The sequence below is a fragment of the Cibotium barometz genome, chromosome 21 (genome assembly GCF_041138505.1).
Source record: "Cibotium barometz isolate CiBa-2024 chromosome 21, ASM4113850v1, whole genome shotgun sequence".
NCBI lineage: Eukaryota > Viridiplantae > Streptophyta > Polypodiopsida > Cyatheales > Cibotiaceae > Cibotium > Cibotium barometz.
In genome coordinates this window covers 13696584-13718594 of record NC_141066.1, presented here as the reverse complement: position 1 = coordinate 13718594, position 22011 = coordinate 13696584, and the positions used below count along the sequence as shown (strand labels likewise).

At 38.9% G+C, this 22011-nt stretch overlaps 1 long non-coding RNA gene across 1 annotated transcript; it reads right to left on the bottom strand.

The window, feature by feature from the left end:
• Positions 1-1948: 1948 nt before the first annotated feature.
• LOC147626874 (uncharacterized) lies at positions 1949-8172 on the bottom strand. Its single transcript, XR_015268504.1, has 2 exons — positions 8113-8172; positions 1949-2796 (listed from the first exon to the last, which is right to left on the bottom strand). It is a non-coding gene; the product is annotated as an uncharacterized LOC147626874 (long non-coding RNA).
• Between the last annotated feature and the right edge of the window lie 13839 nt (positions 8173-22011).

Sequence of the window (22011 nt, the reverse complement as noted above, 5' to 3'; positions counted from 1 at the left end):
TTAATGACCATTAGATGGCATGCATTAATTTTTTTGATTAACTAAGGTTTTTATGGATTCGAGGAGCTTCTATGCTTTTATCCATGGTTTTATAAGGATCTTTTGATCTTTTGGATAATATCATGTGCTTTAAAGGTAGCATTTGCCTTCGTTTTTTGCACTTAATTTTTGGATACCTAGTTGTTTATGTATCTAGGTGAGTTATTTTTCTACCCTAGCTTTATTGTGTTATTAGGTAGTTATCATTAGAAAGGCACCAATAATTCAAATTCTTTTCTAATGATGTACTGGAAAAAGAGTTATTCCTTAATAATTCATTGATTCTTGGGCCCTTTTATTTGGCAGTTTAAGGAGTCAAACCTTTTCTCTTAAGAAGAAACGTTTTCAAATTAGAAGCTTCAAAACGGCTACTTTATTCGAATTTGAATTTTGGAGGAAAAATGGAATTTAAAATCTAGCGGATAAAACCATATCATGTAACATATCTATGGAAAGCTCTTGATGCGTAGATCACGGATCTATAATCTCCGCTCAAATCGGAGCTTGTATGTAGAAGTTATGGAGGTCCGAAAATTGTAAAATTGCCTCCCCCCTTTTTGGGGGAAAAGGTGCACCCTTTGACCACTCTTACACCTCTCTTACAAACCCAACATTTCAGTCCACATGGCAACCCCCCATTTGGCTATTCCTTAATCACCTTGATTAGGCTTGGGCAAATTAAAGGGCCCAAGAAGACCCCATTCACTTCCTAATGATCATTAGAAAGACACCAATAATTCAAATTCTTTTCTAATGATGTACTCGAAAAAGAGTTATTCCTTAATGTAGTCTCAGGTATACAGAGACAAGTTTTAGTATATGAAAGTCTAGGATAAGGCCATCTTATTCCTTTTATACAAGATTTTATTCATATTTCCTAGACGGCATACTAGGGAGTTTCAAATTGGTAAGGTATGTATGGGTGGTATCATGGTGGTATGGGACGCTAGCGATCCCTCACATATATTATCTTATGGGATAATTTGGGCTCAAGATTGTTGCTTTGCTAACATCACTTAGCATGTTGACCTCAACATTCAAAGACAATCTCATTTTTTGAATTCATTTAAAGTTATTGTGTGGGCATTCTCTAGATAAGCTTCCTTTATCTATAGCCTGCATGTATTGATGAGTGTAATCTCGTCGGCATATTCATTTGTTGAAATCTCTTTCTTTAGAGTTCAACAAGTTTATCTTGTTGTATTCGGATTAAGGAAATTTGGATTCTTCCTTTGTTGGCATTTCTTTCTCTACTTCCGTACTTTAGGTGATTTATACAGTCCACCTGATAGTTTACAGATGAACATATGTGACTCATCGAGACGTTGATGACTATCTATGTTGATATGGGTAACTCAAGACGCCAATAATTCCATGTGCAGATGTGGGTACATCGTTCCGCCGATGGATCCCTGGTTCCTGTTGTTATAATGCTATGTTTTTCTACTTTATTCCAAATGGTTTACAACGAGGAAACTACTTTGAGTATGAATTCCTATGATCATCCGTAGTCTGATGGGAAAACAAACCGTATGAATTAGATTGTAGAGGATATGCTTCGTGCATATATCTCTGGAACAGCATCAAATTGGGAAAAATATCTTCCAATGATGTAATTTACCTATAACAGTTTTAAACATATGGCTATTGGTATTAGTCCGTTCATGCTTATGTATGGGTATCAACCCAGGGCACCTATTGATGTCGGTCGTCTTAAGAACATCGAGCTTGATGCATCGAGGGATTTCTTGCATGATATGTAGGAAATGTTGACCGAAGCTCAAGATTCTATCAGGAGTGCTCAGGATAGGGCATGGTTCTATGCTGATAGAGGACGCTAAATCTGGTCTTTTGAACCAGGAGCATTGGTTTATTTAAAAGTTCCTAAAGATTCTTAGACTTTGTCATCAAAAGTAAAATGCTCGAATTTATCTCCTAGATATTATGGTCCATTCCGATTTATACATCGGATTGGCACAGTTGCATATGAACTTAAACTACCTCCACATGTTAGAGTTCATCCAGTCTTTCATATCAATAGATTGAAAGGGAAACTGGGAGGTGAGGATAACATAGCTACTCCTCAAGAACTCATTAAAGTCAAAGAATTATCCTATGTTCCACATGAACCTGATAAGGTACTTGAATTCAGGGAAAGAAAACTTTGTAGTTGACTAATCCCTGAGGTTAAAGTTAGGTGGAAAGATAGGGAAATAGAGGATTCGACTTGGGAGTCGGTTGAGAATGTTCAACGCAGTTCTCCTTCTTTTCATTGCAAGAGTGCAATGTTTTGAGAGAGGGGAAGTATGTTATATGCACATTATGTGTGCATATACTAGGAGGCTAACCCACATTAGGCTTGTGAGCATAGGAGCATGGGAACAAGGTCTAGTGGAGCATGGGTTAGGACTAACCTTAAGGGCTAAGGTTAGGGTCAGGCATCCAAGGGTCACACATGGGAGATGGAGAGTCAAGAGTCACTTGAGGGCCCTCCTATATAATAGGGACATGGGGCACACTCAAGGGGGGCTTAGGCTATGGTCTCTTGATGTTATCTTGAGGCTAGGTTATGTTATGTTCTCTTGTGTAGAGGATCATAACTACTCACCTACCATTTCACACTATAGTTACATGTTGCTGGATTAGAGTTATACCTCTTGATGGTATGGGACATCAAGGTAAAGGTATGATGTACTTCATTATAATTCATGTGTGCATCCCTTGGGCTCAGGGGTGGTCGGGTGGATGAGTTTATGCCTTATTTATGCATGTTTATGCATAACAATTATCTAGAGAGATCTTGTGAGATCCCTGTTCCCACCGAGCACAAATTCGGGGTACTAGCAGCGGAAGTAGCACTTCTCGCGCGGGGCAGGGGTTCCACATTCGGGGCCTCGTCCACGGATATCTGGACAAGAGACTAATCTGTCGATTTTTCCAAAACCGAACCCGAAAAAACTTCCCTTACCCGGAAAGCACGGGCGATTCCACCAGGATAACTTTTTTACTCTAACGTAGTCAAGATCATTACTGATCACGCTGATCCGACTACACCCATAAAAATACTCGGTCGGATCAAGGAAGAAACTTGCACTTGGATCATTAGGATCAACGCTTTTTTCCCCATCAAGAGGCACAGCCGTTGATTCCTATCCATAGAACAATTACTATCCGGGATTTACTTTATCTATCGTAATAACAAAAATTGAGTCTCGATTTACGGATCCATCAGTCCAGCCTAACCCCATCCGATCCCATGGGTTAGCCAACCGCCCAACCACTGTAGTGATGGGATCCAATTTGGAATTTGGTTAGGTTTTGTCCCGGGTACCAAGGAAAAGAGTTCCAAGGCCCCCTAGCCGGAAGTTCATGCAAATATAAAACTAGCCACACCACTTACACACCCAATATGAAATTACCTTTTCTTAGCGTCAGCTAACTTTAAAACAATCCTTTAATGAAACCATAGTACCACTGATCACAATCTTCCAATTTATCCGGTTGATTCATAATTTTCCATCATTCCTTCATCAGAGTATCTATGGCATCATTGGCAACTAGAACGCTCACCACCTGTCCACTCAGGGGCCTTTTCAATAGTTCCTAGCCCATAATACTCGGCAATATAATCACTTATAAAAATCAAGATGGACTCTCGTTTTGAAGATCAGCAAGATCAACCAACAGATCCATAAAAAGAGCCATGGACTCATCCATTGAAGACCAGCAAGGTCAATCAACCAGATCCATGCCCGGTTTCACAAAACAACTCTTACTCCTTGTTCCAATATCTTCCTCGACGCACGCGTGGGTATCCTAGGCGACCCAGAGCCCGAGCACCGTATGGTCAGCACCCTCTAGGATCCTTCGCAGGTGACCTAGCGCTTCACTCATAGGCCGCTTCCTTGGTCCCTCATCCACCGTACCGGAAGCTCACCATTTTAATCGAACCGATGCTGGTCAAGACCTCGGCCGACTTTGCTACGCGAGACGTCCTCCATTGACTCTCCGTCAGCAGTTGCAACTTTATTAGTTAGGTCTCCACGACCTTAATCACAAGACGATCAAAATGCTTCCCTAGCATTCTTGACATAAAACAGCCATTTACAAACAGCATTTACAAACAGTTTACAAATACAGTTTCTATATTAACTCTCATTTTTTCACATTATCCCTCATCAATCCACATTACTTATTCCATATTCCATTTATATGTGTACTCATCCCATCACATCATTTTCCATCTCATCACTTCAGATTCCTTCACATCACATATCATATATTCACATCCATACATATATCCACATCCATACCCACATTCACATCCATACATCCATATCTACATCCATGCATCTATTTCACATCCACATCTACATGCACATTCACATCCATACATCCACATCTATATGCGTACATTCACATCTACATGCATACATCCACATCCACATTCATACATCTACATCTACATGCATACATCCACATCTCCATGCATACATCCACATCCACATTCACATTCACATCCATACATCTACATCTACATGCATACATCCACCTCCACATTCACATCCACATCTATACATCTACATCTACATGCATACATCTACCTCCACATTCACATCCACATCTATACATCTACATCTACATCCGCATTCACATACATCCACATCCACATTCCCATTCACATCTATACATCCACATCTACATCCACATCCACATTCCACATTCACATCTATACATCCACATTCACGTACATCCACATCCACATTCCCATTCACATCTATACATCCACATCTACATCCACATTCACATCTATGCATATACATCTTCATGCATACATCCATTTTCACATTCATACATCCACACTCCCATCTCCACATCCACACATCCACATACATACATCCATTTCCACATTCCCATTCATATAATCCCATATGCCTTTACATCTAATCTTTTACATCACATCCATTCTCGCCCTATCACAACCCATATACATCTTATCCTATCACATACACTTCTTACCTCATCCCATACACATCTTATCACATCTTAATTCATCTTATCACCTCCTAACTTATTTCATAAGCATCTTATCACCTCTTATCACATCTTATATACCTCTTATCATATCCTATCTCATCTCATATCTATTTATAGAATACAAGAGAATTCTTATATTTGATATATGATTTCTTTACACATTTATTTATGCATCAATTCTATTTAAGGAGATTAATACTTTCGAAGTAAAAATCAATCTTTTATGCATCTTCCTATGCATAAATTTATTTTAAATGAAAATGACACTTTGAATTAAATTCAATCTTTTATGTATTTTCATATGCATAAATTCAATTTAGATGAGAATGACACTTTTGAATTAAAAATCAATCTTTTATGCATCTTCTTATGCATAAATTCAATTTGGTAGGAATTACACTTTTAGAATAAAAGAATTTCTCTTATGCATCTAAGTTATGCATAAAATCCATTTATGATGAAAAATCACACTTTTAGTATAAAAAGAATATCTTTTATGCATACCTCTATGCATGAAATCCAATATGATAAAAGTAACACTTTTACAATAAAATAATCAACTTTTATGCATACCTCTATGCATGAAATTCAATTATGATAAAAGTCACACTTTTATAATAAAATAATCATCTTTTATGCATACCTCTATGCATGAAATTCAATTATGATAAAAGTCACTCTTTTATAATAAAATAATCATCTTTTATGCATACCTCTATGCATGAAATTCAAATATGATAAAAGTAACACCTTTTATAATAAAATAATCATCTTTTATGCATACCTCTATGCATGAAATCTAATTATGAAATGAAATTCAATTATGATAAAAGTCATACTTTTATAATAAAATAATCATCTTTTATGCATACCTCTATGCATGAAATTCAAATATGATAAAAGTAACACTTTTATAATAAAATAATCATCTCTTATGCATACCTCTATGCATGAAATCTAATTATGATAAAAGTAACACTTTTATGTTAAAATAATAATCTTTTATGCATACCTCTATGCATGAAAATCAGTTATGCATAATATAAAAATCAATTTCTCTAGGATTACAATGAATATCTTTCAATTAATCTAGGATTACAATGAATATCTTTCAATTAATCTAGGATGATAATTCCTAGAATATGATAGGAAGTCCTCTTTTCATGCTTTGAATGAAATTATTTTATGCGTAATTTTTATAAAACTTTTGCCATAGCTCCGCTGCTATGACTGATAAATCTCAATTCTTCTAAGGGATAAAGCTTATCATTAAGGAAATAATTAGAATGACCCCTAATTGGATCATTAATCCATAATGGATTGAATCATCAATATTCATGAAATACATAAACTAAAAGCATAGAAAAAAGCCATTAATTTGGCCTCAAGCATAGATTAATCTTAGATTAAGGAAAAGCTTTATGAAAAGCTTCATTTGGATTGAGAATGGGTCATGAGTATGACCATTTCTTGAGTGAGAGAGAGAAATTACATAAAAACCATTTGAATTAAACATAAATGGAAATTTATGTAACTCTTAACTATCATTAATCAATTAACTTCAATAGCATTCATCAAATTATGTAACTCTTTACTACCATTCATCAATTAACTTTTATAGCATTCAAAAACCATTCCCATTTAAGCTTCTCAAGCTTGAGAGGAGTTGAGAAGAGAGAAACCTTGAGAAATTATAGAAAAGATCAAAATTCACCATTTACCTTACAAATTGCTTGATTCTTTGTTCACGGTAGAGGCCCCCAACCAATCAATTGGTTAAGTATGTTGATGGAGCCACCAATGGGGATTGAAGAAAGAGGGAAGCTCCAATTTCTTCAATTTGGAGAGAATTTTAGAGAATAGTAGAAATTAGCATTATTTCAGCATAACTCTAGTATAGTAAAATTCTTCTCCTTTTTTTCAAAGGACTCGTGTTCTATTTATAGGAGAGGGAAGCTCTAACCAAAGCTAACTAAATTCTAGAATTTTTCAAATTCAGTTTGGTTGAATTTGGACTAGATTTGGACCTAGTTTGATTACTTTTTGATTCGGTTTGGTTCCATTTTGATTTAGTTTGGTTCAAGAGAGAGGAGAGATAAAAATATCACATTATTTTTTAGTTTAAAACTCATTCAAGCATGTGAAATATGCACCTCCTTTAAAGAACTCCCCTTCCTTACATATGTGTCAAAATAGAATCATTATACCCAAAATATCTCATATTTTTAATATTGCTCATAGTTTTTTACTAATAAACCTTGTACATTTTCAACTCTTCATCTTGTGTGAGCATTTACTCATTTTTGGATACCCAAAATATCTCATATTTTTAATATTGCTCATAGTTTTTTACTAATAAACCTTGTACATTTTTAACTCTTCATCTTATGTGAGCATTTACTCCTTTTTGGATACCCAAAATATACTGCTCATAGTTTTTTACTAATAAACCTTGTACATTTTCAACTCTTCATCTTATGTGAGAATTTACTCATTTTTGGATATTACCCAAAATATCTCATATTTTGAATATTGCTCATAGTTTTTTACTAATAAACCTTGTACATTTTCAACTCTTCATCTTATGTGAGCATTTACTCATTTTTGGATATCTTCTTTTACAAATTGGATTTATCTCCTCCCTACACATGGATTGATGCTATTGGCCCATAGGAACCTTAATTGGACCATAATCCAAAAATTTCTGAAAATCTAGACCCTTAGGCTAAGGTCCTTTATACCCATTTCCAATAAATTCCAATTGCACATTGTAAAGTTCTTTTTGAATTTCTGTTTCAGGGGAATTCATTTTAATAATATGAAAAAAAATTCTATCTAAAAATATTCAAAATCTGAATATTCTCTCTCTAGAATATTTTCTCTCGCTATGTCAAAACAAGCAGAGACGAGATCTCTTATAATTCTGAAGAGGGAATTGATTACAGGGAAAAGATGCTGGACATCTTAAGAGGCTGGGGAGGAATCTTACAGATCTTAAGGTTTTAACAGCATGTAACCACTCTATAAAGTTTATACCTTATTTATGCATGTTTATGCATAACAATTATCTAGAGAGATCTTAAGGTTTTAACAGCAAAGCTACTCCGGGTTTTCGCGGGTCGATGGAATATCCATGGGAGGCTTCCCAAGAGCTTGTCTCTCACCCAAACCCTACTGGGACAAAGAATGAATGAATGAAAGAATAAAAGAATGGGAGAGGTAAGGGTAACAAGAAGGAAGGAAAACCTAATCTAAGGGGATAAGGGTAACAAGAAGTAAAAGGAAACTCAACATATACCACAAACTCTCCATTCTCTCACATCCACTCATGCCAAGCAACTCGACGGTCCTCCCATCCACACACTCCACTCAACACAAGGGACAAGCTCACTCATAAGCTTAGAGGTCCTCCCTCTCCCAAATTAACAAGGAGCACACAAGAGAAGAGATAATGTCTAACTCAAACACTAGGGCTCAACCGCATGCCTCTCACACAAAGGAAACTCTTGTGCAAGCAAGCCATGCCCAAAACAACAAGTCATGGTTCATCTCAAGAGAATAGATGCCTACACTCAACCCTAAAAGGAGCATAAGCTCAACCTCTAAGGAGAGAGGGGAGAACAAGACACACTACTCAATCCTAAAGAGAACATAAGATGGACTCCACAACTTGGGCTAGAGGGGAATGAGCTCTCCCTCACCCATGCTCCATATATATAACAAATGGGATATCCCACATGCAAAGAAGTCCCAACCCATGTGCCACATGGCGAGCATAGGTGAGTCCAACAAAGTAGCACAATGTGTGCACACTACTACAAATGTATACAGTGTCAAAAAGGATATGTGCATGCCAAAGCTATGTGGGAATGGAGCAAGGCCAATGTGTAAAAGGAGGTTAACATCACCCCACCTCTAAATGACATCCGGTCCCACGGATGTCGGGAACCAAAAGGCATGAAGGGGATGTGTACACAAAGATAGCGCATTGAGGTATAATACATGGCCTGGGCTATGTGGAGGGATATATGGTGAAAATAAAATGACTAAAATGAAATGACAAAAAGCTAAAAAGGTGGTGGGGTGGATCCATGAGGAAGATCCATGGTTAATGCCGAGTGTGGTGAGGAGGGCGCCTTTCCCCAACAATGGAGCAAGCCATGGGTGTCAATGAAGATGATCATGAAGTGCGGCCCCACCGGGGTATGGCCCCACCTCTAGATGGATTCGTGTCCACCAGGATACCATATGAGAATGGGACCTGAAGGGTCCCCAAGTAGGTATGCCAAGATCCCACGTATAATGGCCCAAGCATGGAGCTTGAGCAAATGCCAAGGATGTGGTCGATGATGCGTAAGGTGGCGAGGCTATGTTGATGTAGGGTCCGAGATGGCGTCGATGGCGAGGATATATCGACGAAGCTTTGCAAGGATCGGCCTTCTATTTCTGTTCTGTAGGTGGCCTTCAGAACCTAAATCTATAGAGAGGAAACCCTAATGTGCCTACAAAATCAAGAAACCCTAATGTGCCTACTAAATCTGCAAGCCAAAGACGAATCTCAAAGACAGAGAGGAGGCCGTCCTTTGATGCCTTTACAGAAAGTGTGCTACCGTCTGAAAATACTATGCTTGCATCTGGCTGTTCGTTGATGGCAGCTTCAATTAGGTAGCAGTTGTTGTCCAGCTTCTCTCTTCTTTGCACAAGCCCTTGTTCTTTGCTCTACACGTCCTGTTCTATGACAGTTGGGAAGCATCTCCTCCTGTCACATAGCTACAAGCAGCACTTCTTCGTAGATAAAGCACAAAAGTCTCTGTTGCTTTATTTTAAAAGCAAAGATATTTGTTAAAGAAAAAAAAATCTCTGCTTCCTTTTTTTTTTACAGCAAAGCTCTTTGGTTACAGCATGGGGCATGGGGGATGAGGGGTTCAAAACCCTCTTGCTTACTATATTTCCCTCTGCGGCATGCAGTGCTTCATGGAGTGTTTGTCTGTTCTCAGTGCATCTTTTGCTGTTGGGTATAGTCTTAGAGCTTAATAGCTCTACTACTAGAGAGAAAGAAGACTGAAAGCTGAAATCTTGCACTAGAGCACTCAAAAAAGCTCTACCCTCCCTTGTATTCCAAGAGCATACAAGCTTTTTTCTCTTGTCACAATTAAATTCTCTTTATCAAAACAATGAGTCTTGGCATGAAATTAAATCTTGAAAGCCCAAGAATCCAAGAGTCTTTATGATTGGTTGTGTCAATGAAGTAACTTTTACCCATCAAGTAGTTGTTGAAGCTCTTACACCTGATGTTGATTTCTCCTTTGATATTTTTGCCTCCTTGCGAACTGGTCCTGGCAACGGAACCATTGTTAAGCCACTGGTGAAGGGCTAGCTACTCCGGGCATTCGCGGGATCGATGGAATACCCATGGGAGGCTTCCCAAGAGCTTGTCTATCACCCAAAACGTGCTGGACAAAGAATGAAAGAATAAAAGAATGGGAGGGGTAAGGGTAACAAGAAGGAAGGAGAACCTAATCTAAGGGGATAAGGGTAACAAAAACTAAAAGGAAACTCAACATACACCACAAACTCTCCATTCTCTCACATCCACTCATGCCAAGTGTCAGGCAAAATTTTGAAAGGTGTTTTGGGCTTGTGTACCTATGGGATGCATGCATGGCATGCAAAAAAAGCTTTGCCCTGAATGCCCCGGCAGGTGTACAGAGTGGATGGCCTGGTAGTGGGCTAGTACATGCATGTTTTTTTTGGGAGCAGGTGCTTGAGATTTGAAGCTTTTCTCATTGCAGCAGTGCGTGTGGCCTCGAGGATGGTTGGTCGATTGTGGGATGATTTTGGATATAGTTCTTGGGCACCTAATGTGTGTAGATGTTGGCCATTTTTTAGTAACCACGTGAAGGGGGATGGCAACGCATGGACAATAGCCATGTTTGGTAAGTTATGTAGCGAAACGAGTACGTTGGGCAGCTCGGCAGAGAAGAAGGATCGTGACCATCCTCCAGGATAGAGAGAGACGCCAACATGGCCGAAAAAAATGGAGAGGAGCGGCTGACTAGTGGGACAGTAGTTTGGCCAAGAGAGAGAGAGAGAGCGGAGTTGAGTTTGGGGTAGGATTGCCTTGGTTTTGCTTGGTCGCGGCGGTGGGGCTAGAGCGACGAAAAGAAGGAGTAGAGTCGAGCGAGCAGGTTGGGTTGGCACAGCTGCTGGTGACAAATGATAGAGGGGTTGCAAGGTTTTGCTGGGTAGTGTGGTGGCCGCCAGTTCTCTGAGCGGGTGACACCAGAGAGTACAGGAGGTGTGGTGTTGTTTGGCTTTGGTCGCCAGCAAAGGCTGGTAGTGACGGGAAGAGGAAGTATGGCTGGTAGCGCAGCAGACTGTTGAGGTGCAGCTAAAGCAGAACCAATGGCGGCTCTGCTATGGAGAAGGGTCGTGGCGATCGTAGCTCATGTGATAAGTCGCCACAGTAGGGGGGGAGATGTTTCTCTATTGGTAGTCGCCGGGAGAAGCTGGAAGCGCAGAGAGAGAGAGAGAGAGAGAGAGAGAGAGAGAGAGAGAGAGAGAGAGAGAGAGAGAGAGAGAGAGAGAGAGAGAGAGAGAGAGAAAAGGAGCCACCTCTGGTAACGGAGAGCTTTGGGAGGCAACAGCTACAGCGAAGCAGAGAAAGAGATCGCCAAGGAAAGCACGTTGACTGCAGTGAAGTAGTGAGAAGGCTGGCAGCTTGGAGAGCAAGAGTTGGGAAAGCTTCGGGGCTGTTTTGGAGGACGAGCTTGTGGGATGTTTTTAATGGCTGCGTTTACAGCTGTATGCATGGACACTTGGCTGCGTGTACAGGGACTCAGGGATGTATCTCAGGAAAAGATAGGAGACAGGCTTGTGTGGGTTTATGAACTCGAGGCTGTTTGGTACTCCTTGTCTTGAGAATCAAGGGACGTGGTCAGAACGCGGTGTTCATGTACTTACAGTTTGTGACAGCCTATGCAATTCAGCGAGGGCTCTTTGAGACTGTGAAAATAGCATAGAGTTTGTTGTGGAAAACAACCTTGGTTTCAGCACTGTTTGTGGATGGTGCTGTGTATGTTTTTGCTGGGTAATTATTTTGTCTATGGTGCCCCTATTTTGTGCTGTTTTTCTGGTTTGGGTGGTGTGGTGAATTGTGTGAGAAGTGTTCCAGCCAGTGTGCTGGTGGTGCCCCAAGTTCGTGGTGTTTTCCAAGGCTGTTGGATGGACAGCTATAGAGGCAGGTGATTCCGTGTCTGGAATTTCCGATGGCTTAAGCAACTCAACGGTCCTCTCGTCCACACTCCACTCAGCACAAGGGATAAGCTCACTCATAAGCTTAAAGGTCCTCCCTCCCAAACTAACAAGGAGTACACAAGAGAAGAGATAATAGCTAACTCAAACACTAGGGCTCAACCGCATGCATCTCACACAAAGGGAACTCTTGTGCAAGCAACCAAGCCCATAGCAGGAGGGGTGAGGAACAAAAAGGTGGTCTTGCTATCTTTGAGGGAGGTTAGATTCATTAATGTTTGAATCTTATCTGTGAAAAAATGATTAAGTTTGGTAATGTTAGGGACTAAAATAATTCACCATTTCATTTCTATGCATAGCAAAGGTTCTAAGAGATATGGATTTTTATTGGAGATGAATTAGTGTGCATATGATGTGGTGATGGGATTTTGGGCGTTGGGGGTTGTGGGTAGAGAGGAGGGGGTTGTGCGTAGAGAGGGGCGGAGGGGGTTGGTTTTGTAATATAAGTTGATTTCGATTACATTGTGTGTGAATCTAATGTTGAAATCCCAGACTTTAAACCAAACATAGCATTATGTGTATTAGTAAAAGAATGATCATTGTGTTATACAAACAAAATAAATCAAACACTCAATCTCCCTCTATTTCATTTAAAAAAGATGACGGGATTCACACCTAAGGGGTAAGCATCAAGAATGATTATTTATGGCTAATGTTGTCCCTTGTACGTGTGAGCCGTGGCTGTGCTTTAAGAGTTTGCTTAAATTATTGGGGATCGAATTTCAAATATAAAAGGCAAATAAGTGTCAAGCCTTTTGTTGAGTAGGATGAATTAATAGGACAACATGCAAGGGTTAAATGTGATACCTTGAAGAGTTGGGACAGTGTTTGTTTTCATACGGAGAGGACTGGTTGTTGTTGCTACCATTTTGGGGGTCTAGAGCTATAAAGGACAAGGAGAACGGTCTCGTCCAGGTTCGTCTAAGACTTACCTTACTATTTAAATAATCGTGTGAAGCAACCCATCTCTATATTATCGTAAGGAAGAGTTTCACAAAGCTAACGTGGTAAGAATTTGGAGGTTCAGGAAGGGGAGGAGGAGGTTTGGGTAGAATTTGATTTTGGAAGCCTCAAAAGACATGCGAAGCATGGGTTCCCAACTAGTATTCATTAAAGCAACATGTGATAGTTATTTTTTCTTGTGCGAGATAAGCACATGGTAGAAAGATCATATACATATGATATCAAGCTAAAAGCATGTGTATGGTAGAAAGATTATATACATCATCACATCGTGACCTACATCCACCCTTACTACAAGCAAGTTCCTAGTGTTCATAGCTATGGCTAGAGTCACACTGTCCCGAAATGAACCTTAGCCAAGTGAAAAAGTTCATTGAGAAGGATGTGTTCGTCGCTTTTGGGGTTCAAACCAAGCTTTAGCTCGAGACCATTTTTGTTGAATGATTATTAGTGAAATCTTCAAATTTCATAATCTCCACTTGGATCATTTTCCCCCCTAAAATTAATTTTAAAAAAGGGATAATGAGAGTTAAGAGGTTTGCCAAATCACACATAAAGGTAGGTAGAAACCCATAAAAGTAAAACTATGTGTTACGTGGAAACCCATGTGCTTTAGTGCAGAATAATCTTACTTTTGTGCAAAAGTAAAATTCTCGTGAGTGTGCTACATGGTGTGGTTAGTGTTTAGATAGTGTGGTATTTTAGTGAGGTGACAATAGCATGTATTAGTTGTGTCATTTGTCAAACCTCTCATTATTCTTTTTTTTGTGGGAAATATATATTATATTATATAAGGGCTATTACATCTTGTGACAATCCCTTCATCTTTTTTAAATTTGTTACTTTTTAGGAGACTTATTTGTCATGTCATTGGGCATTATTATTACAAGTGTATGAAAAAGACAATGCCTCTCGTCATTCCATTTGTAACACAATAAATAAAATTCAAGAGAGATTGTTTTTAAAGGAATTTAACAAATTACGAGTCCATTGATGAAGAAAGAAGAACATTAAAGATAAAAAACCTAGATTGAAATGTGTTAACTAGAGAGCTGTGTCTTTGAGTTTTTTAAGGAAATAAACTACCCACTCTCCACTTTATCATACATAAGATAGGTCCAAAATTTTCAGTGGGGATGTGCTAAATGTAGATGTTTAGAAATAGCTTTTAAAAAACCATATGATCGTATAGTTATGTGAATTAAACGTTTTAGATGTGAATTAAAGATACAATGTATAGGCTAGAGTTTGGGTTTATTCAAAATAAGTGTTAAAAAAATTTCACCCTTTAAAAAAAGGTACAATAAGTTTCAAAATGCATTTAAAAATCGTGTCTACCTACAAGGGTTGAGTTACTTAATGAGAGTCATCTCTTCTAAAGACTCCAAATGTAAACATTTATTTATCTATTTAATAAATACTCCAAATGGAGACATTTATTGATCTATTTAATGAGAGCTATCACTTCTAAATTTAACAACACTATAATCATAGGCATGTGTTGAGTTTTTAATGAGATCTGTTTTTCCTACACTCCAAGCTTAAGTATTTATTCACTTCACTAATGTTATAAATATAGATTTTTTGCCTTTACTTGAAAATCACAAAATACTAAAATTTTCTAAAAGTTTTCTCTGAAATGCAATGAGCTTCCATAACATTGATCTCTCTCTCTCTCTCTCTCTCTCTCTCTCTCTCTCTCATATACACAGATCACCTGCTTTGCCTAACAGAGGATGGTTTCATCACTCGTCCGAGATACATGGACACACATTTGTCACATGGTATCAGATGCACTACTAGTTAGATCTGCACTTCCCTCATCAGCTGAGGATTGAGACAAGTAGATATGGACCACAGATACTGGGAGAGTAGTGTATATGTCAACTATGTCAGCTAGAGCCAGAGATAGAGTTGCACTACATCTACTGATGCCCCGTGTACTATGAGATTAGAGGGAGGTTTCAATGCCTTTTCAAAGAGGGCTTCGGCCCTCTTGCCAGAGTGATGGACTAGAGTAACCAGAGATTCCTAGGACTTTTTCTACTAGAGATACACCGGCATAGAGAGACTCTCATACGTGGGGGAGTAGCACATAGAGGTCTTGTGCAGAGACAACTTACTGATTTCTTTGGGAGCACCACTTCAGCACAGCAGCAAAGGCAGGGTCAGGACACAACCGCAATCCACATCCAGAGGGGTCACTCTTGAGCATGCCTACCGGCTATTTCGGGATAGATGCCCTAGACCTTAGGGTATCCGTAGTAGCAGATCTAGATGGCATGGGAGGATTAGAGAGATCATCACAAATCACCGGCAGATACCCTCCAGGCAGTTCACCCCAGAGGAGCTTGTCTTCATGCTTCAGCAACCTATGAGGGATTTCATCCACCGAGGGCCCGTCTATACCCTCCAGGCAGTTCACCCCGGAGGAGCTTGTCTTCATGCTTCAGCGACCTATTAGGGATTTCATCCACTGAGGGCCCGTCTATACCCTCACACATTCATGAGCCTCATGAATGTGTTGATGCTGTGAGAAAGTATGGGCTCAACCCTGTTATAGCAGGTACTTTGTTGAAGATGACGCAAGGGGCTCACCATAGGGCTCTTGGACATGGACAAAGCAGTCCATGGAACCTTTTCACTACTGGGCTGAAACAGTCGTTGATGGTGGAAACCCCTTCATCAAGGCCCATGGCAAACCTACGGCCAAGAGAATGGAGGTTACAGATGTCCCAATCCACAAGTTATCACCACACATTAACAAGCTACACAAGCATTAAACATATGAGACTCAAGAGCAATGGATTGTGCTTAAGAATCAGCCCATAACAAGACCATAAACAAATGCTAATGAAGAGAGTATTTTCACAAATTTATTAATACAGCAGGCTCTCTACACTTACGTGAGTGTGATAACCTTGATTTATAGGCCTCCAAGGAAGAGGCACCTAGATCCTAGAAATCCTCCACCTCCCCTACGTTAGGGTGAGTGCCTTGGATCAAGGAGATTCCACCTAGACATTACTCCTAGTAACTCTAGTAAATGAAGACTTACAACCTTAGACTAATTGTCCTAAAAAGGTACCACAAAGTCTTTTTTACTAAGATTTGCACTAAGGATGAATGCCAGATCACATATATTCAAACACCCTCCCTTGATCAAGCATCCATACCACATAGGGTGTGCTTGGATCGAGCCTATCACTAAGACAAAACCACTAAGACATCACTAAGGTAAAGACAATGTGCCCCATGGGCTATAAAATGTCATACAAATGTAATGTCACCTACAAATGTAGCAGGTTGCCACACATGCTTATTTGATGAGAAGAAGTCCACAAAGGTTGTGAATATGAGCATGTTGCTAGCCATGCCATCTTCACCAAGTCAATATTGTACTATTAATGTAGTCATCATGAAATAAGTCCCATCTAGCACATAGGAATGGAGCCACCACCAAGATTTGATCTCCATCAAGAAGTCGATGAAGTTCACCATCACAAAGGACCATGATCTCACATAGAGACCATAAGGGATTATCACCAAGGATCACAACCAAGGCAATGTGCACAACACATGTGCTCACATAGAGAATGTCCACAAAGGTAGCACACACAGATAACCACCAAGTAGAACTCAAGTTATGCAAGTGACCTCCATCTCACACATAAGGAATATCACACATATTATCACAAAGATTGATCCAAGTCCTTTATAACATGAGGACATTACAAAATGTTGTTAAAAGAGTTCACATGATGATAACAAGACCACTTCCATCTCACACATGGAGTGCCTAGAGCCACCATGGTACTCACAAAGTAGAACCACCACTAAGTTATCCACATAGATGAGGTCACATAGACTCAGGCTCACACAAGCCCTTACACTAATCACAAAGAAATGGGAAACCTTTTATATCACTAGGGCATTACAAGAGATTTAATGAGGTCAAGGTCAATGTATTCCTCTAGACTATTCTTCATCATAAACTCCCTTCCTCACACTGGCTCCCATATAGGCCAAACATTTTTATTTATTGCTAGTCATACAAGAATATGTCTTCCACCTCTTTTGGGCCTGCCCCTATGCTGAGTCCATTGGAGAGGACTATGCTAATGGCTCTGTGTCAAAGAGACTCAGCATCAATTCACTTGCAAGAATGCTCTATTTGGTGACATTAAGAAGCATCTCTCGAGCCATGGATCCACTATAACATTATGGCCCAAAACCATCTAGTCTTTCAGTGCTATCAAAGTTCCCACTACCTTGCTCTGTAAAAGTCACAAAATTAGCTGCAAGGACAATAGAATTCATTGATATGATCATTCGCGGAGTCTTGGCTTTAAATACTCCCCCATGATACATGGGACCTGATGTGCTTCACCATCAAACTGGATATTCTCACTCACCCCCTTAGTAACCAGATTTACTAGATGTTATTAAGATTTAGCTTCTATAATAGCTGTGATCAAGCCTTATCAAGAAACATTTTCTCTCTTGTATCTCAAATATATATATTATTTCAAAGTTCACTATACACACACACACACACACACACACACACACACACACACACACACATATAAGGGAGAATATGTATGCCTTTGCATATCTATGTTGCTCTTGAGGACTAAGGTTGGCACCTCAACACCAAGGTGCTCTTGCCGCTATCTTTGAGGGAGGTTAGATTTAGTAATGTTTGAGTCTTTATCTATGAAAAAAATGATAATTTTGGTTAGGCTTAGGGACTAAAATAGTTCATCATTTCATTTATATGCATGCGTCTTCACTTGGATCATTTTTACCCCTAAAATTGGAAATTTTAAAAAGGATAATGAGAGTTACTTAAGAGGTTTGCCAAATCACACAAAGGCAAGACATGATTTGCAAAAAGTCATTTGTAACAATTTACAAGTTGTTATGTGTTGGTGGGTAGAAACCCATATGCTTTCTATAAAAGTAAAACTATGTGTTGGGTAGAAACACACGTGCTTTTGTGTAAAAGTAAAATGACTCCTTGTGAGTGTGCTACACAATGTGGTGAGCATCTAAATAGTGTAGTACTTTAGTAAGGTGACAAGTGAGTGTCAAGATGGTGTGGTACTTTAGTGAGGAATAATTATACTTTTGTGCAAAAGTAAAATTATTCTTGTGAGTGCATTACATGGTGTGGTCAGTGTTTAGATAGTGTAATATTTTAGTGGGGTGACAATAACATGTATTAAGTGTGTCACTTGGCAAACGTCTCATTATTCTTTTTTTGGGGAAATATATATTATATTATATAAGGGCTATTACATCATGACCATTATATTATATAAGGGCTATTACATCATGACCATTCTTTCATTTTTTTGTTAGTATTCAGGAGACTTATTTGTCATCATTGGGCATTATTATTATAAGTGTATGAAAAAGACAATGCCTCTCGTCATTCCATTTGTCACACAATAAATAAAATTCAAGAGATATTGTTTTTAAAGGAATATAAAAAATTATGAGTCCATTGATGAAGAAATAAGAACATAGATAATAAACGGCCTAGATTGAAATGTGTTAACTAGAGAGATTTGTCTTTGAATTTTTTAAGGAAATAAACTACCCACTCTCCACTACTTTATCATACATAAGATAGGAGTAGAGCATGCTGGTGGGGACATGTTCTTAAACAATCTCTCATGTAGGGCATTTGCCTACTAATACATTATTAACATAACCTTTTTTATCTAAACAGGAGTAGAGCATGTTGGTGGGGACATGTTCAAGAGTGTCCCTGAAGCCGAAGCTATTTTTATAAAGGTTTTTGCTCATAAGAGATTTTCTTTTACTGCTTTTTTATGTTGCTCCTTCCTCATAGATTTATCATGATTTAAATGCAGGGAGTTTTGCACTAAAGAATTGCTTCAAAGCCCTTCCGAGCAAAGGGAAAGTTATAGTGGTGGATATTGTCCTACCACCTAGAGTGGAAACAGGGCAAAAGGACCATGTTGGGTATCACATGGACCTTATCATGTTTACTAATATTCAAGGTGGCCAAGAGCGCACCGAAGAGGAGCTTCGAGATCTCTCAAAAGCTGGAGGGTTTGCACACATGCAAGTCATTTGCAAGCTCCATGACAATAACATTACATAATTCTATGAAGCCTAAAAGCATGGAATTCTATATGTATCGTCCAATAACCTTCTCCATGGCTCACCACATCATATGCATAAATGACATGCATAGACCTCTTTACATATATTGTCCAATAACCTTCTCCATGCCATTTGATTATCGTGGAGCTTCACCAACTATGCCCATACTTTAATTATTCATTTTCCATGTTGTAATTCCATCTTTTATAAGTTGTAAGTGCACTCAAGCAGCATAGCCCAGGATCTTCTCCTGTTTAATGAAAGGACGGGCGCTCAAGATGATGAGCAGAGAATGGTGAGCATTCTGCCATATGATTTATGGGAGGATCTGAAGAAGAAGTAACAGATTCAACAACTGCTAACACTGGTGCCTAATTTTCGAGAGCAACTTGTTCTCACAAAATGATGATGATGGGAGGGAAAACCTTAGGAGGCGATGACAGTCTGTTGTAGTAGTCGGAGGCTGAAGTAGCATCGATGCTACTTGGCCGACCATGGCTATGACAAGCTCAAGATTAAACAGGATTGGGACATATTCCAGATCTCCAATCACAGGGAGGGAGGGAACTTTAGCATTCTTCAGTGTTGGAGAGTGAAGGAGGATGATCTGAATAACATAAATATGGGGTCTAAAGCTGAACCAAAGATGGTCCGAGTTAGCTCACCACTGGATGACCCATTTTAGATAGGAAGTGTAGGAATTGCTCACCTCTTATGTAGATGTCTTTGCCAAGACTTAAAAATAGTCCATGGCTCACTACCTTTTCCAACAAGGACATATACATGGGATACCATAGTAGTTATGTAACATCATAATAGACATGAGACTAAGTTACTCTTACTACATTAGAATAATGATGATTAATTAATAATGCAAGCTTCAGACTATAATAATTGCTACATACATCAGTCCTGTAGCAAGCATGAATCTTCTATATAATGACAGTTAGAATATAGGCTTCAGACTATTATGATTCTTTACACTGCTTTGATGGTAATGTGTCATTTGATCAAGAGACACCGGTATATCGCAAGGATTTTCACACATCAAACACTTTAATATTTCATCTTTGTAAACTTTGCATTACAATAATTTATAACAACCATGACATCTATTTTAGAAGTCTTTAAAAACACTTTAGATTGGATGGATTTTTGACCAGTTAGCTAGTCCTCATGATAACCATGCTTGTTCAACTTGATTATTGTGCTTCTTTTTCACCACCATGCTTATTTCAATAAGCCAATCATAAAATGCATGCTAATACTAAGACTACTATATATTTAATTCAAAGACAATAATAATTTAAGAAAAGTTATACACATCTTTGAACATTTCATCGTTAAGAAAACTAGCAACCCAGAGCTTGGAGAAAATTGGGTTGTAGGTTTGCAATATCCATTGTAAGGCTATAGTTTTGGGATTCACTTAAACTTCGATTTGGAAGTGTTTTTGTAATGACAACAGAATTAGTGGGAGCCTAGAGAGCTCGACCGTTCGGGGAAGGCACGGGCGGGGTTTAGGGGAGCCAAAAAGACCAGGTGCAGACCCAAGAGTGGCCGGATACTATTGAGAGTGACCGGGCACGTGTGAAGGGCACGATGCTATTAAAAGAGTTAGGGGTCCAATCTTGGAGGTGAAGAAGTCGAACGACAATTAAAAGACTACCTTAAAAGTGGATTCATTAGACCAAGCGCTTCGTCTTGGGTGAAGAAAAAAGATAGGTCTATGCGGTTATGTGTAGACTATTGTGGTTTGAATCAAATCACGATTAAGAATAAGTACCCTTTGCCACGAATAGATGAGTTTTTTGATCAACTCCAAGGGGAAAAGTACTTTACGGAAATCGATTTATGATTCGGATATCATCAAGTGAGAATTCGAGAAGCGGATGTCCAAAAGATAGCTTTTTGAACTAAGTTTGGTCACTATGAGTTTTTAGTCATGCCCTTTGGTTTGACTAATGCTCCGGCCACATTCATGACACTCATGGATAGTGTCTTGAAACCCTATTTAGGAAAATTTATTGTGGTTTTCCTAGACGATATCTTGATCTACAGTCATACAAAGAAAGAGCATCTCGAACACTTACGGCAAGTATTTGAGTTACTTAGGAAGCATTCACTTTATGCCAAAGAAAGTAAATGTGAATTCATCGTAAAAGAAACTCAATACTTAGGCCACATAATATCGGAAGATGGTATCCGTATGGATCCAACGAAAGATGTGGCCATATTGAAATGGCCACATCCCACAAACCTAGAAGAATTACAATTTTTTCTTGTTTTGTCTAGATTTTATAGAAAGTTTTTTCGAGATTATGCTAAGATAGTTGTTCCCATGACAGATCAGCTTAAAGGAAAGGGAAAGACCCTTCGTTTGGGGAGATTCCCAGCAAAGAAGTTTTGAAAAACTTAAGGTAGCTATAGCTACATTCTCCAAGTTGTCGATCCGAATCAACCCTTTGTGGTAGAGACGGATGCGAGTAACAATGCAGTAGGAGAAGTCCTCTTACA